We start from the raw sequence: 12323 nt of genomic DNA on the forward strand, positions 1-12323 counted from the left end.
AGGTGCTCGTGAGCAGCGGCACTTACCCAGGGGACATCCTCACCCCCTGGACAATGGGAGCCCAGCAGGGAGTGTGGATCAGGGTCCTGCAGGTGACAAGGGGGCGCTGGCCGGTGCAGAACCAGCGAAGCCGTCCCAGGGAGAGTTTCCATCTTCTGCACGAGAACCGCAGAGCCCGCGAGGCCTGTGCGGGGGAAAACGACGGGGAAGGGCTTTAGTGCGAGCACCGGGACGGGAGCCCAGACTCTGCCCTCCACCTAAACCTCGGCCGTAAAACGGAAGTTTTAACACTTGCTTTAAAGGTTATCGAGGGGAAAACGAGTTAACTGTCCTCAGGACGTGGCACAATGACCGACACTTTGGAGACGACCGACAAGTAGCATCGGGGGCTTCAAACACCGACGGTCACAGAGATCGGGGACGGGGCTATGCAAGCCACGGGGCTCTGGCGCCCCTCAGCCCGGGCTCACAGCGGGCCCCGTTCCTGTCACTGACGGGCACTAAGCCTTCCCGCCCGGGGGCTGGGCGGACAGGGGGTCTGACGTCCGCCCGGGGCCAGCTCAGCCCCGCGTCGGCCGAGGGCGCGGTTCACCCGACAGTATCTTTCCCGAGGACACGCGAACCCCGAAAGACCCATACCCAGTAGAGGGGACGGGGCCCTACAGCAGGGGCCGGGTCCGGGCTCGGGCGCTGGCCTTCGGCGGCCGGCTCTCCCGCCCCGCTCCGGATCTGTTTCCCCTGATATGAGGGAGAGGCGCAGACCGCAAGCCTGGCAGCGGACTCACTCGGGCGCCCTGGCGCTGGTGGACACAGAGCGGACAGCGCCGGAAGGTCCGAGATGCCTGGAGATTTCGGAAGATGGCGTAAGGCAGCAAAGGAAAGCGAGCGACTAAGCCATACGACAAGAAACCCCACCCGCCGACCGGACGCCCGCGGAAATGCAGCCGAGAGCGGCGCCTCCGCCTGGCGGGACCTGCGCGAGCGGCCCTGCAGCGCCCCCTGGCGTAACCTAGCTCAACTGCTGGCTCTGCAGGGCTTGGCATACTTTTCAAAAGCAATCAGCAATTTGGAAGTAAGCTTCCCTCCTTTGCTCTTCTGATTGTTCTGAAGGGGTTCCGTGGTCACTGATTTGTCATTAATCTGTAGGAGTCGTCAATTTTCCACAATGGAAGCTGTAACTAGAATTAGCTGGAGAATTGTGTTTAGTTTGGACTTCTTTTTACAAGGGCCCAATGGGCATGGGTATGATTCACCACTGTATTCACAGTACCTAGGTCAGTGGCTGGCACAATTGAACGAATGGATGAATTCTAACCGTATATTTCTTTGGACATCATCAAACTGAGATGTGAGTCATGCATGAGATTGGAATGTGAAGGTGAGAAGGAGATGAGCCCAGAGAGGAGGGTGGGGGATAAATGCTTTGCTAGAGTTGGTCCTGAAAGTCACTAGGGCTGGGGACTGGAGAGAGGCCTTGAAGCAAAAGAGACCTGGTCAGATGTGCATTTGAGGAAGTGCTCCCGACAGCATACTGGTGACAGGATTGGGAACTCTCTCATAACCCCCAAATCCTCACCAGCACTAACTCTGCCCATATTCTGATATGTAAATGGCTCACCCTTGGGCCGGAGGCGGGGCTCTCCCAGTGAGATTCCTGATACTCACTAGGTCAGGAGGGTGAGGAAATCCAGGCCCAACCTATGGTACTGTGAAAGAAATTAGGGACCCTGAGGGTGAGAAGGCACCATATTCTGTATGGTAGAAGCCCATGGATTCTAAGACTGTGAGGATGTTGGGGGTCTCTGCAATGGGGAGGGCCCATGACATTCTGTGGCTGAGAGGACGCTGGATTAGGAGGTCAGGTGTGCACACTGTGGCCACATAGTCCTCTCCTGCCTCTTGCTCTTGCTCTTACTGTCCATGTGACCTTGGCTAAGTAACCTAACCTCTCTGCCCAGCTGTAGTTTCCTGCTCTGAAAAATGGGCAGAGTCATTCATAGTTCCTGCTCAGTGGGCCGACCCGTGGCTCACTTGGAAGAGTGTGGTGCTGATAACACCGAGGACACAGGTTCGGATCCCTATATAGGGATGGCCGGCTAGCTCACTTGGGTGAGCATGGTGCTGACAACACCAAGTCAAGGGTTAAGATCCCCTTACCAGTCATCTTTAAAAAAAAAAAAAAAAAAAAAAAGTTTCCTCCTCATAGCCTTGCTGTGAGAATTCAGCGAAATGGTTTATATTAAGAGCATAGCGCAGAGCCGATGTCCAAGGTGTGGTGGTTGCTATATTTAGTTTAGTATTTCTGAGAAAGCTGAGGGCCTCCGTCACTGTGAGAAATCTATGGGATTCTTTACAAGGCAGGGGGAGTGTGCTGTATTTGGAAAGTCTAAGGCAGCACTATCCAGTGGAAATACATGGGTACTTCAAAAAGTTTATGGAAAACTAGGATGAAAAGATAACACAAATCTTTCCAAGACTTTTTGGAACCCTCATATAAGGCAAGCCACACATGAAATTTTAAATTTTCAAGGAGTCACATTAAAAGGTTAAATAAAAGGGCTGTCTGGTTTGCTCCATTGGTTAGAGCACATTGTTGGTAACACCAGCGTAAAGGTTTTGGATCCCCATACTGACCAGCTGCCAAAAAAATACAAAAAAAACGTTAAAAAGAAAGTTAATTTTAATAATATATTTGATTTAACTTAATATAACCAAACCATTATGTCAACGTGCAATCGATATTTTAATTCATTAATAAGACATTTATTATTCTTTTTCCTGTGTGAAGTCTTTGGACATGTTTTACATTTACAGCAGGCTACAATTTGGAATGGCTGCATTTCCAGTGCTCCGTAGCCTCACGTGGCTGGTGGCTGCTGTGTTCATGAGCACAGGTCAAAGGCAATCTGGCTTTGGAACTGGAAGAGAGAAGCAGCAAACAGAAGGCTGAGAGCATGTCCCTTCCATAGCCCCCACCCCACCCCCCACAAGCCTGGAACATCCTAGGAAAGGCTTGGCCTCCTGCATACTTCCAGCCTCATTGTCCTGAGCTGAGGATTAAGGCAAAGATTCCCTCAGAAAGCTGGGAAGGGGCAGAACCACAGTTCGAACCCAGGTTTTCTTTTGCATTCCTTTTTCCCATACACCAGGGAGGGCATCTTGGCCAGTTCATTTCTGCATCCCCAGGGTCTAGAGGAGGCTGGACCTATGAGGAGTGGTTGATACTTGTTCATTGTTAGTGCGACAGGATGTTAAAATGGATGTTCCAGCCAAGGCACCAAGATAAAAGGATGAATCGTATAAATTTGCTGCTGTGGTAGATAAAAAATGATTGAATATTGGGAATTTCTTAAGGTTCCACCTGATAAAATGGCAGCTGCCTTCCAAAAAAGGTGTTGTACCAGATGAAGGATGAAGGGAGGAAATAGCTAAAATATAGTTGCTTATGACTCTTGAATCCTTTCTTCCAATTTAAGGGTATTAACAGCACTGAATTAGAAATTAAAGATTTTTTAAAAAAAGAAATTAAAGATGGCCGGGGAGAACAATAAAATAAAATAGAGAGGGAATTATGAATTATATGTCTTGAGAAAAAGCAGGGCTGTGAGTCTCACCCTCTGCCCCCAAGAGGGAAAGATGAGCAGGGAGCCTCTGCATCTCATCTCCATGTGGTAAGAAGTGTTTCAGCGGTCATCAGGGAGCTTGATATTTGTCATGCAGGGTTGGGAAGCACAGGTGGCTGAGGCCTAACCAAAGCACTCTTGTTCAAAGGTTCATAGTTTCCTTCGGCAGGTGTAGCATCTATAATAGGAAGTCTGTCTGGTACCCAAGAGGTTCTGTCCAAGAGGAAGCCTGCTAGGGTGAGGGCATCCTAAGAAGAGGGTCTGTGCACATCAGGAGGGGTGCAGTCAAAGGGTGTCAGGAGGGGGGGGGTTCTCTAAAGAACCTATGAAACAGGCTGGAGAGAAAGACTCAGCATTAAATACGTACCAATCCTGGAGAGTGCATGAGCTTCTTACAACAGTACCAGACAAGAGAGAAGTCTCCCTCTTCCCTACTCTTTACCCCATCTGTTTTGATCCTGTAGGTATGGGGACTGGGTGAGTAGACAGAAAGCTCCTAGTGAGGAGAAACACATCTGGACAAGTAAAGAGAGAAGGCCCATGTCCCCTCCCTAGCAGACAGCAGCCCACCCTTTTCTCGGCCCCAACTGATGGAGACTTACCTATGAATGATTATTGAAAAGTCTTACCTATGAATGATTATTGAAAGCATGACTAAGGCATTAGACTGGATATGTAAAGTTATTGAATGGAAACTATGTTTTCCATTTTTAGTGATTGCAAGACTTTTTACTACCTGAGAATGATCAGAAAAGTTATGAGGCCTGCCTGATATTTTTCTAGGGGCGGGGAAAAGATATTTCAGCACGTCTAAACAGATTGGGGAAAAAATTTATGATTGCATTATCAGGAGTCCTGCTTTCAGTATATTGGCTGGATTAATAAAGGATTGGGCTGTAGCTGGGAGGACAATATTCCACTACCTGGGAGTTTGTGACCTCATAGTGGCCCATGGCCTGGAGAGATCTCCATGGCCTGGAACACCTTTCCTTAAGGAGATGGAATCCTGTCTGGATGGACATATTTTTCCAAAAGGTGGTGCCCAGGGCCCAGAAAGGAAGTCAGCAACTGACCACGTGAGGTCTGCAGGAGCTCCAGGTCCCATCCCTGCATCAGGAATGACTGTGCTGGAGATTTTGTTGTATCTTTTCATCCTCCTCCTCCTCTTCTTACTGTTCCTCTGTTACTGAGTCTTTCAGCAGCAATAGGCTGAGGCTCCTGCAGGCTGGGATTGAGGCCTGATGGAAGCCTTGGCTAGCCCAGCCCCCCAGAGCTTCTCAGACAGGATGGGCTCTTTCCAAGCTGCCCCGTGGCTGTGTCTTGTCCTGTTTGGGGGTCTCCAGCAGCCTCCAGCCTCACTGGATATCCTGGCAGACTGAGATAAGACAGGGGGTCTTGCCACCATAGTCAGCTCCCACCCAGGTCTCAGCATCTCCTTTTCTCTGGGTCTCCTAGCTGGATTCTTCAACCTCCACACCTTTTCTGTTGTTAGTTTTGCTTCTGGTTCACTTTTATCCTGTACTGAAGGCCACTGGCTCTGGACAAGAGATCAATATGGTGCTCAAGAAAGGTATAAATGGCTCAGTCCTCTGCCCTGAGGACAGGCATGAGCAGAGGTGACCCTCTCCCTTGGAAAGCTGGAAGTGCTGGACCCTGGAGAGCTGGAGTCCTAGCTAAAGACTGAGAACCTCAGCCAGTGACATTGGACTTTCCTTCTCTCCATGGTGGACAATCCTAGGAAATCGAACTACTTGACTAATGAAACTGAATAGTCTCAGCTAATTACCTTACACTTCCCTGAACAACTTTGGACCTTCCTTGCTAAATAACTGAGATATTTCTGGCTAACTACATTTTTCTGGCTTGAAAATTTTAATTTTTTTTTTTTTTTTTAATACTTAGGCATTCCAGAATAGTGATACTCAACTTTGGTTCACTATCTTTCACCGTGGTGGTGAAACTGACCACATCAGTTCCTCACTCTTAAGGCCTTGGGTTTTCCTAACTTAGGGCATTGGACATCCCTGGCTAGTTTTCTGGGCATTCTAGGATAAAAATAGAAGAAAATCTCTATGATTTCACTATTACGTATGATTTTGGATGATGGTTTAAGATGTATATTCTATTCCTATAATTTTAAGAATTTTTAAAAATTTTTAATGGATATTAAATTTTATCAAATATTTACTGATGGTGATGATAACTACAATTTATTAAACTAGCTTGCTATAAGCCAACAATTGTGCAAAGCACTTATGGTACCGTGTTTCAATGTATTATTTTATCTATTTTTTTGAATTTTTAGTTGCGGTAAAATACACACATCATAAAATTTACTATCTTAAATCCATTTTTAAGTGTATAGTTCAGTAGTAAGTACATTCACATTGCTGGGCAATCAATCTCCAGAATACTTTTCATCTTGCAAAACTGAAACTCTATATCCATTAAACAACAGCTCTCCATTCCTCTCTCCCCCGAACCCCTGGCAACCTCCATTCTACTTTTTATCTCTGTGAATTTGACTATGCTAGTCATCACATGCAAGTGGAATCATACAGTATTTGTCTGTTTGTGACTGGCCTATTTCACTTAGCATAATTCCTCAGAGTTCATCCATGTGTCAGAATTTCCTTTCTTTTTAAGGCTAAATATATTCCACTGTTCGTATGTACCACATTTGTTTATCCATTCATCTGTAGGTAGGCTCTTGGCTCGCTTCCATCTTTGGGCTATTATGAATAATGCTGCTATGAATATGGGTGTACAAATATCTCTTTGAGGTCCTGCTTTCAGTTGTTTTGGGTTTATACTGATAAGCAGGATTGCTGGATCATATGGTAACTCTATTTTTAATTTGTTGATGAACCACCATACTATTTTCCATAGCAGCTGCACCATTTTGAATATGTTATCTATTTTAAAGTTGAAAAACTGAGGTTAGGAAAAATTAAGTAACTTAGTAATATGGCTAAGATGTGGTAGAGAAAAATTTTAAGTACATTGTTGTACTAGTTTTCTAGGGCTGCCATAACAAAGTACTGCAAACAGTTTGGCTTAAAAGAACAGAAACGTATTCTACCACTATTCTGAAGGCTAGAAGTCTGAAACCAAGGTGTCAGCAGGGTCATTCTCCCTCTGACACTGTGGATAGAACCCGTCCTTGCCCCTTGCTAGTTTCTGGTGGTGGCCATCAATCCTTGGCATTCCCTGGTTTGCAGCTACATCACTCCATTGTAGTCACGTGGCCTTCTCCTTGAATGTCTCTCCTCTCCTTGCTTATAAAGACATCAGTGCTGTTGGATTAAGGGCCCTCCCTACTGCAGTATGAACTCATCTTAATTTACATCTTAATTACATCTACAGAGACCCTATTTCCAAATAAGGTCACATTCATTGGTACCATGTGTTAGGATTTCAACATAACCTTTTTGGGGGCACAATTCAACCTATAATATCTGTCTTGCTCCAGACTCTGTGACATTTACCACATTTTTGACCTCCTTATGTGATGTACTTCTAGACCTCCTAATATAAAATCATGCTTGTGTTCATGGAACCAAGTTTATTTCATGTTGGTGGATTACTATGCTAGGCTATAAGCTTGGAGGAAGGCAGACACCATGGGTTTGTTTCATTCATTTCTTTACCTCCCTGTCATTATACCAAAAGAAAAAAAATGGTTGTTAGAAAACTGGTATAATGCCAAGGTGAAGGGTTCAGATACCTGTTCCAGGCAGCCACCAAAAAAAAAAAAAAAAGAAAGAAAGAAAGAAAAGTGTTATAGCTTTTCAAGTGCCTTTATGGGGAAAAATCATTAACTGAACAGTTGTTTTGGAAGTTGTTTGGGTAGTAGTTTTTTTCATTCCTTTTTCAGTTTCCTGCAGAATCAGGCTTTGGTAGACATCTGTTGGGCACACCCACTTCTATTTCTGAGCTCTGTGCATAGTGTCACATAGAGTAGAGATGCTCAATTATCATGCATTAAATGAATGGATGAATAGAACACTCATAGGCTCAGCAGTGCCCCCACCACTTTTTGTTGCTACTGCTCTGTCTTGATGACCAGTAGCTCCAAATAGCTGGTGGCCTCTTCCTCCCCCTACAACCTCCTCAAGCCCCCCATGCCCATTCCTGAGAGAGCTGTGGTCCAGGCAGACCTAATTGCCAATCTGGGTAAGCAAAATGCACACGGTGCCTCATGCAACAGTCAAACACTCAGTGTAATTCCTTAATAACTGGCCATTTGGGGAAAGTTAAGGAAAAGACTCAGGCTTTTCGATAGGGTGTGTGGTGACAGAAACCTGACTTATGCTACAAAAGAAATACATTATTAGAAAACCTATGTAATCAAATAAGGAGAAAAGGCAGAGGTCAAGCTGGGCCTCTAAGACAACAAAGACCAGTACTGGAATTTCTTCCCTATCCTGCATCCCTGCCTCTGTGTGTGTGTGTGAATTTCTGACTTCATAATCACTCTGGTTTCTTTCATATGGTGAAGGACATGTGTCAGGTTTACCTTGGGGCACATCTCCATCCATCTGCCACTGAGGGTAGGCAGGACTGCCACATATGGTTGTGCAGGTTGTTTGCTGCACAACCCATGGGAACACTTTTTGCATCAGAGTCTGTGGTTGAGAAATAGAGATGCTGAGTATGCTTGGCCAAGCTGATGCCATTGGAAACACTTAACTTAAAAGAAAGAAGGTATTTTCCTAGTACATCCTTCTCTGGTACAGCAGGATAACCCTATTTACACCATCTAATCCTTAAATGACAGATCCTTCTGATAAAGACCCTTGAGAATATCCTGAAGGGTAACACTTTGGGGGAATTTTTATCTCAAGCTACTTGAGGTCAAGCAGAAGACCTTAATTAAACCCACGACAGTGAAATCTGTGCAGGGACATTAGAAAAACAAAAAGGTTTGTAAGCAGTGGGGGGCTTTCTGAGAAACTCAGCCCTTAGCTCCACAACATTTCACACTCTAGCTCTCGATTCTTGAAGTTACTTCCTGAGCCAACGGAGAGGTACTTCCACCCTTTTTACAGCTCTTGGAGGAGTCACCATTTCTGGGGTCACTCAACTAACTTGTCTCGTGTGTGGACTGGGAGGTGTGGAGCATGCACAGGTCACTCCTCAGGGTCCCTGTGGTTCACCTCTGCTTGGGATGCTCGGCTGAGTCTCTGCTCCTTCCTGGGTAGGCTCACCTGGCAGGCCCTGTCCAGTGAGGTGGTGGTGGTGGTGGTGAGGCTGCAACAATGGTGAAAGGAAGAGAGAGCAGTGATCAGGCACCTGCAGGTGGTCGCATATGGGATGGAACCTCCATCCAGCTGTTGCCATTGATAAAAATGCAACTGATTTCCATCTTCCCAGCTCTGGTGTCCACCCCTCCCTGTGGTGGCCTCAGAAGGCGTTCACAGGGCAGGAGCACTCTTCCTGCCTTTCAACGTCACTGGGGCCAAGGTTGTTTCCACCTCAAGTTTGCTAATATATTTTTAGGATGTTTACATCTACATTCACAAGTGAATTGGCCTGTAATTTACTTTTCTTTTATTGACCTTATCTAGTTTGGGGATCATGGTTATTATGTGAAGTGAGGGCTATTTCCTCTTTTTCTATTATCTGGGAGATGTTGCGTAAGGCTGAAATAAACTGTTTTTTAAAACGCTTTGTAGAACTTACCTATAAGACACCTGGGTATGATGTTCTCTTTGAGGAAAGATTGTTAATTCCTGATTCAATTTTTGTTAATGTCATAGGATTTTCCAGATTTTCTATTTTTCCTTAAAGTAATTTTGTTAAATATTTTCCAGGAGCATATCGATTTTACCTGTTTGAAGTTTTACGGACAAAAAGTCAAACATTGCTCTCTAACTTTTTACTTTGTGCTCTGATTGTAGGACTATGCCCCCTTTCTCATTCCTAAAATTGTTGGGCTATGTTGCTTTAAATTTTCTGCCATTTTACTTTATGCTTTTGTTGTTTTATTAGTTTAATTTTATTTGGAGCAGTTCAGTTGTCCTTTTTCTCATTTTTTTTAAGCCCCCAGGAGCCAAGAGCAGACTGAGAGACGAGGAATTTGCATTTCAGAATTGTGAGCCCTTTTCCCATTGGTACCATGAGCATTTCTTTCTTCTCTTATATCAGCACTTAAAGATCATCTATTACAGGCCACGCAATAAGACATAAAGGTACTACCCCATCCAATTTCTAACATTTTCATGTACCAATACATGTATCCACCCCCCCAATTGTTTCCCTCACTTCAGCTTAAGGGTCTTCCTCTTCCTTTCTTTCCCTGAACACCTTCCCATTGCCCCTCTCTGTTCGAGTCCTTCAAAAACCCACTGAGGCAAACCACCTCCAAGAAGCCATCTTTCTTTGTAAATCCTATGGTGATAACTATATACACATAACGTTGTGCTTACTCATACATGTGGCTGTCAATTACAATTCACCTGGTTAGTGAAATATTACCTCTTCTATGTAGGGCTCATGCTCCATGATCCTCAGCAGTAGCCAACCCTGTCCTAGGGACCAAATAGTCCTTGAAATACACAGCCTCGTTTTTGTCAAGAGGCCAAGCTGAGACAGGACAAGCAACAAAGCAACAGCCCACAATGCCCCAGAGGTTTAAATGTGTTAGCAGAAATGAAGCCAAGTGTGTGAAAAGCACCACGGTTCCCAAGGCTGGGGATGGACCCTGCAAACACAGAAAACACTTTCTGCAGTTCTTCTCACTGTGCTATCAATGACCAAGACACCAGTGATCAGTTTCAAATTCAGGTACAGAAAAGAGCAGAGGGTGAGCCAGGAGGGAGGCTGATGCCATTGGCCAGTGTTACAGAGAGAAGCCTGGTGAGCACAGAGTCCCAGCAACTGCTATCCTGTCCTCCAAACCCCACAAAATCTCCCAGCCTGGAGGAATTAAAGGGAAAACACTTTCAGTAAAACAGAGGGAAAATCTTTGCACTGGAAAAGATCAGAATCGTAGTTATAGTAACAGGGACAACAACAACTATAAAAATTCCTTTCTGCCACAGCTTTGTTTTCAGATGAGTAAACAGAGATAGATAGTGGCAGAGGAGGAGTGGGACCCAGGAGTCTCTGATGCCTAAATCTACCTACTTTCCATGACAACATGCTGCTGCCAAAGCTCCATAGATGTCCCCATAACTCCCCCAGGTAGCTCTCATTACCCAGATAGACTCTGGGGGTGCCTCCCCTGCAGCAGCCACTGAAGGCATGTAGCAAGGAGACAGATCAGATCCAGATAGTGGTTCAACAGGGGGAAACTGAGGACCAATGGGTCAGCACCTTCACCTCCCCTCACGTCTCAGCCAAAAGCCCCAGAAAGCATGCACACAACTTTATGCAAGGAACAAATACTCTAGAGGATGGATCACAGATTTTACTCAAGGACCCTGGGTGTAGTGTCCTCCTGACATGACAGTGGCAACTCCCATGGAGGCTCAGCACACAGGGGACTTGACACCAACAGACAGGAAGCCGTGAATGGGCACCTGACCCAAGGTAGGCCCAGGAAAACTGATCAGCACTGGGTTGCTAGATAGTAAGCATTCCACGAAGTTCACTGTCGTTATTACCTGAACAGACACAGTATTTTCTCACGAAAAGGAAAAGCAGTTGACTTTAAAGAGGGAGACAGTGGATGGTGTATGGCAGGATGGCCAATATGATAGGGGTAAAGGATGTTGAGGTCAGGTTCATGGGAGTATGCCCTGGCTAGCTGGCCTGGCAGGGATGCTAACAGCAGGAGGGTCTCAAGTCGTCTCCTGCTGCTGTGCAAGGGCTGTGTTCATAGATCCCTTGAATATATTCTGCTCTGCCCACATCTTTACTGCTCTGGTCCTTACCATCTCAATCAAATGCAAAAGGCAAAAATCTGTCCCTGGTGGGCCCATCCCACACCAAGTAGTTTCACAGGGCAGGACTCAAGCCAGGCTCTGATGAACTATGACAATGGAACAAGAACACTTCCAAAGGGAGGAAACAGAGCGGAATCTTTCTCACCCCCGGGCAGCTTGGCTTGCTCAAGGTAGTTTTTCTTTCCCTTGACACAATATAATGTGATGAGCACTATCACAGCCATGGAGATCTCACTTTTTTCTCTTTCCTTTGTTGGCCTATGTCATTGGTTCTATAGTTACTGAACACCAAACACTTGGCAAACCAAGAAGTGAGACTCAGACACAGGCTTCAAGATCCTCAAGGAGTGTGGAAGAAAGAGGCCAGAAAACCAACCATTACAATGAGATGTGATACTTCTCATATCTCATGGGCCAAGGAGGGGAAAGGGGTTGTGGGGGTGGTGGGAAAGGCTTCTAGGATGTAAGGTTTTGATTGAAGGCTGATTCCACTCATGGTTCCATAACTAGTCTTCAAACTCCTTCACGACTTAATGCTTTCTCACACTCAAGATATAAATACAAAGAAGAAAGTATAATTTTTCCCAGCTTGGATTCCAAGCCTAACCCTTTGTCAGGGGAAGGGAGGACACCATGACCAACATTCCCAACAAGACTGAACTCAACAGGAATAGTGGTACCACAAGAAAATCACAATCTGTCTCAGTTTGTTCAAGCTGCTATAGCAAAAATTACCATATATTGAGTGGCTTAATCAACAAACATTTATTTCTCACAGTTCTGGAGGCTAGGAAGTCCAAGATCAAGG

The 12323-nt window shown here is 45.5% G+C and overlaps 1 non-coding gene across 1 annotated transcript; it reads right to left on the reverse strand.

Moving 5' to 3' along the window:
• Positions 1-10288: 10288 nt before the first annotated feature.
• LOC134365642 (small nucleolar RNA SNORA71) lies at positions 10289-10414 on the reverse strand. The gene has a single exon (XR_010022135.1). It is a non-coding gene; the product is annotated as a small nucleolar RNA SNORA71 (small nucleolar RNA).
• Between the last annotated feature and the right edge of the window lie 1909 nt (positions 10415-12323).

This window comes from Cynocephalus volans, chromosome 1 (assembly GCF_027409185.1).
Source record: "Cynocephalus volans isolate mCynVol1 chromosome 1, mCynVol1.pri, whole genome shotgun sequence".
Lineage (NCBI taxonomy): Eukaryota > Metazoa > Chordata > Mammalia > Dermoptera > Cynocephalidae > Cynocephalus > Cynocephalus volans.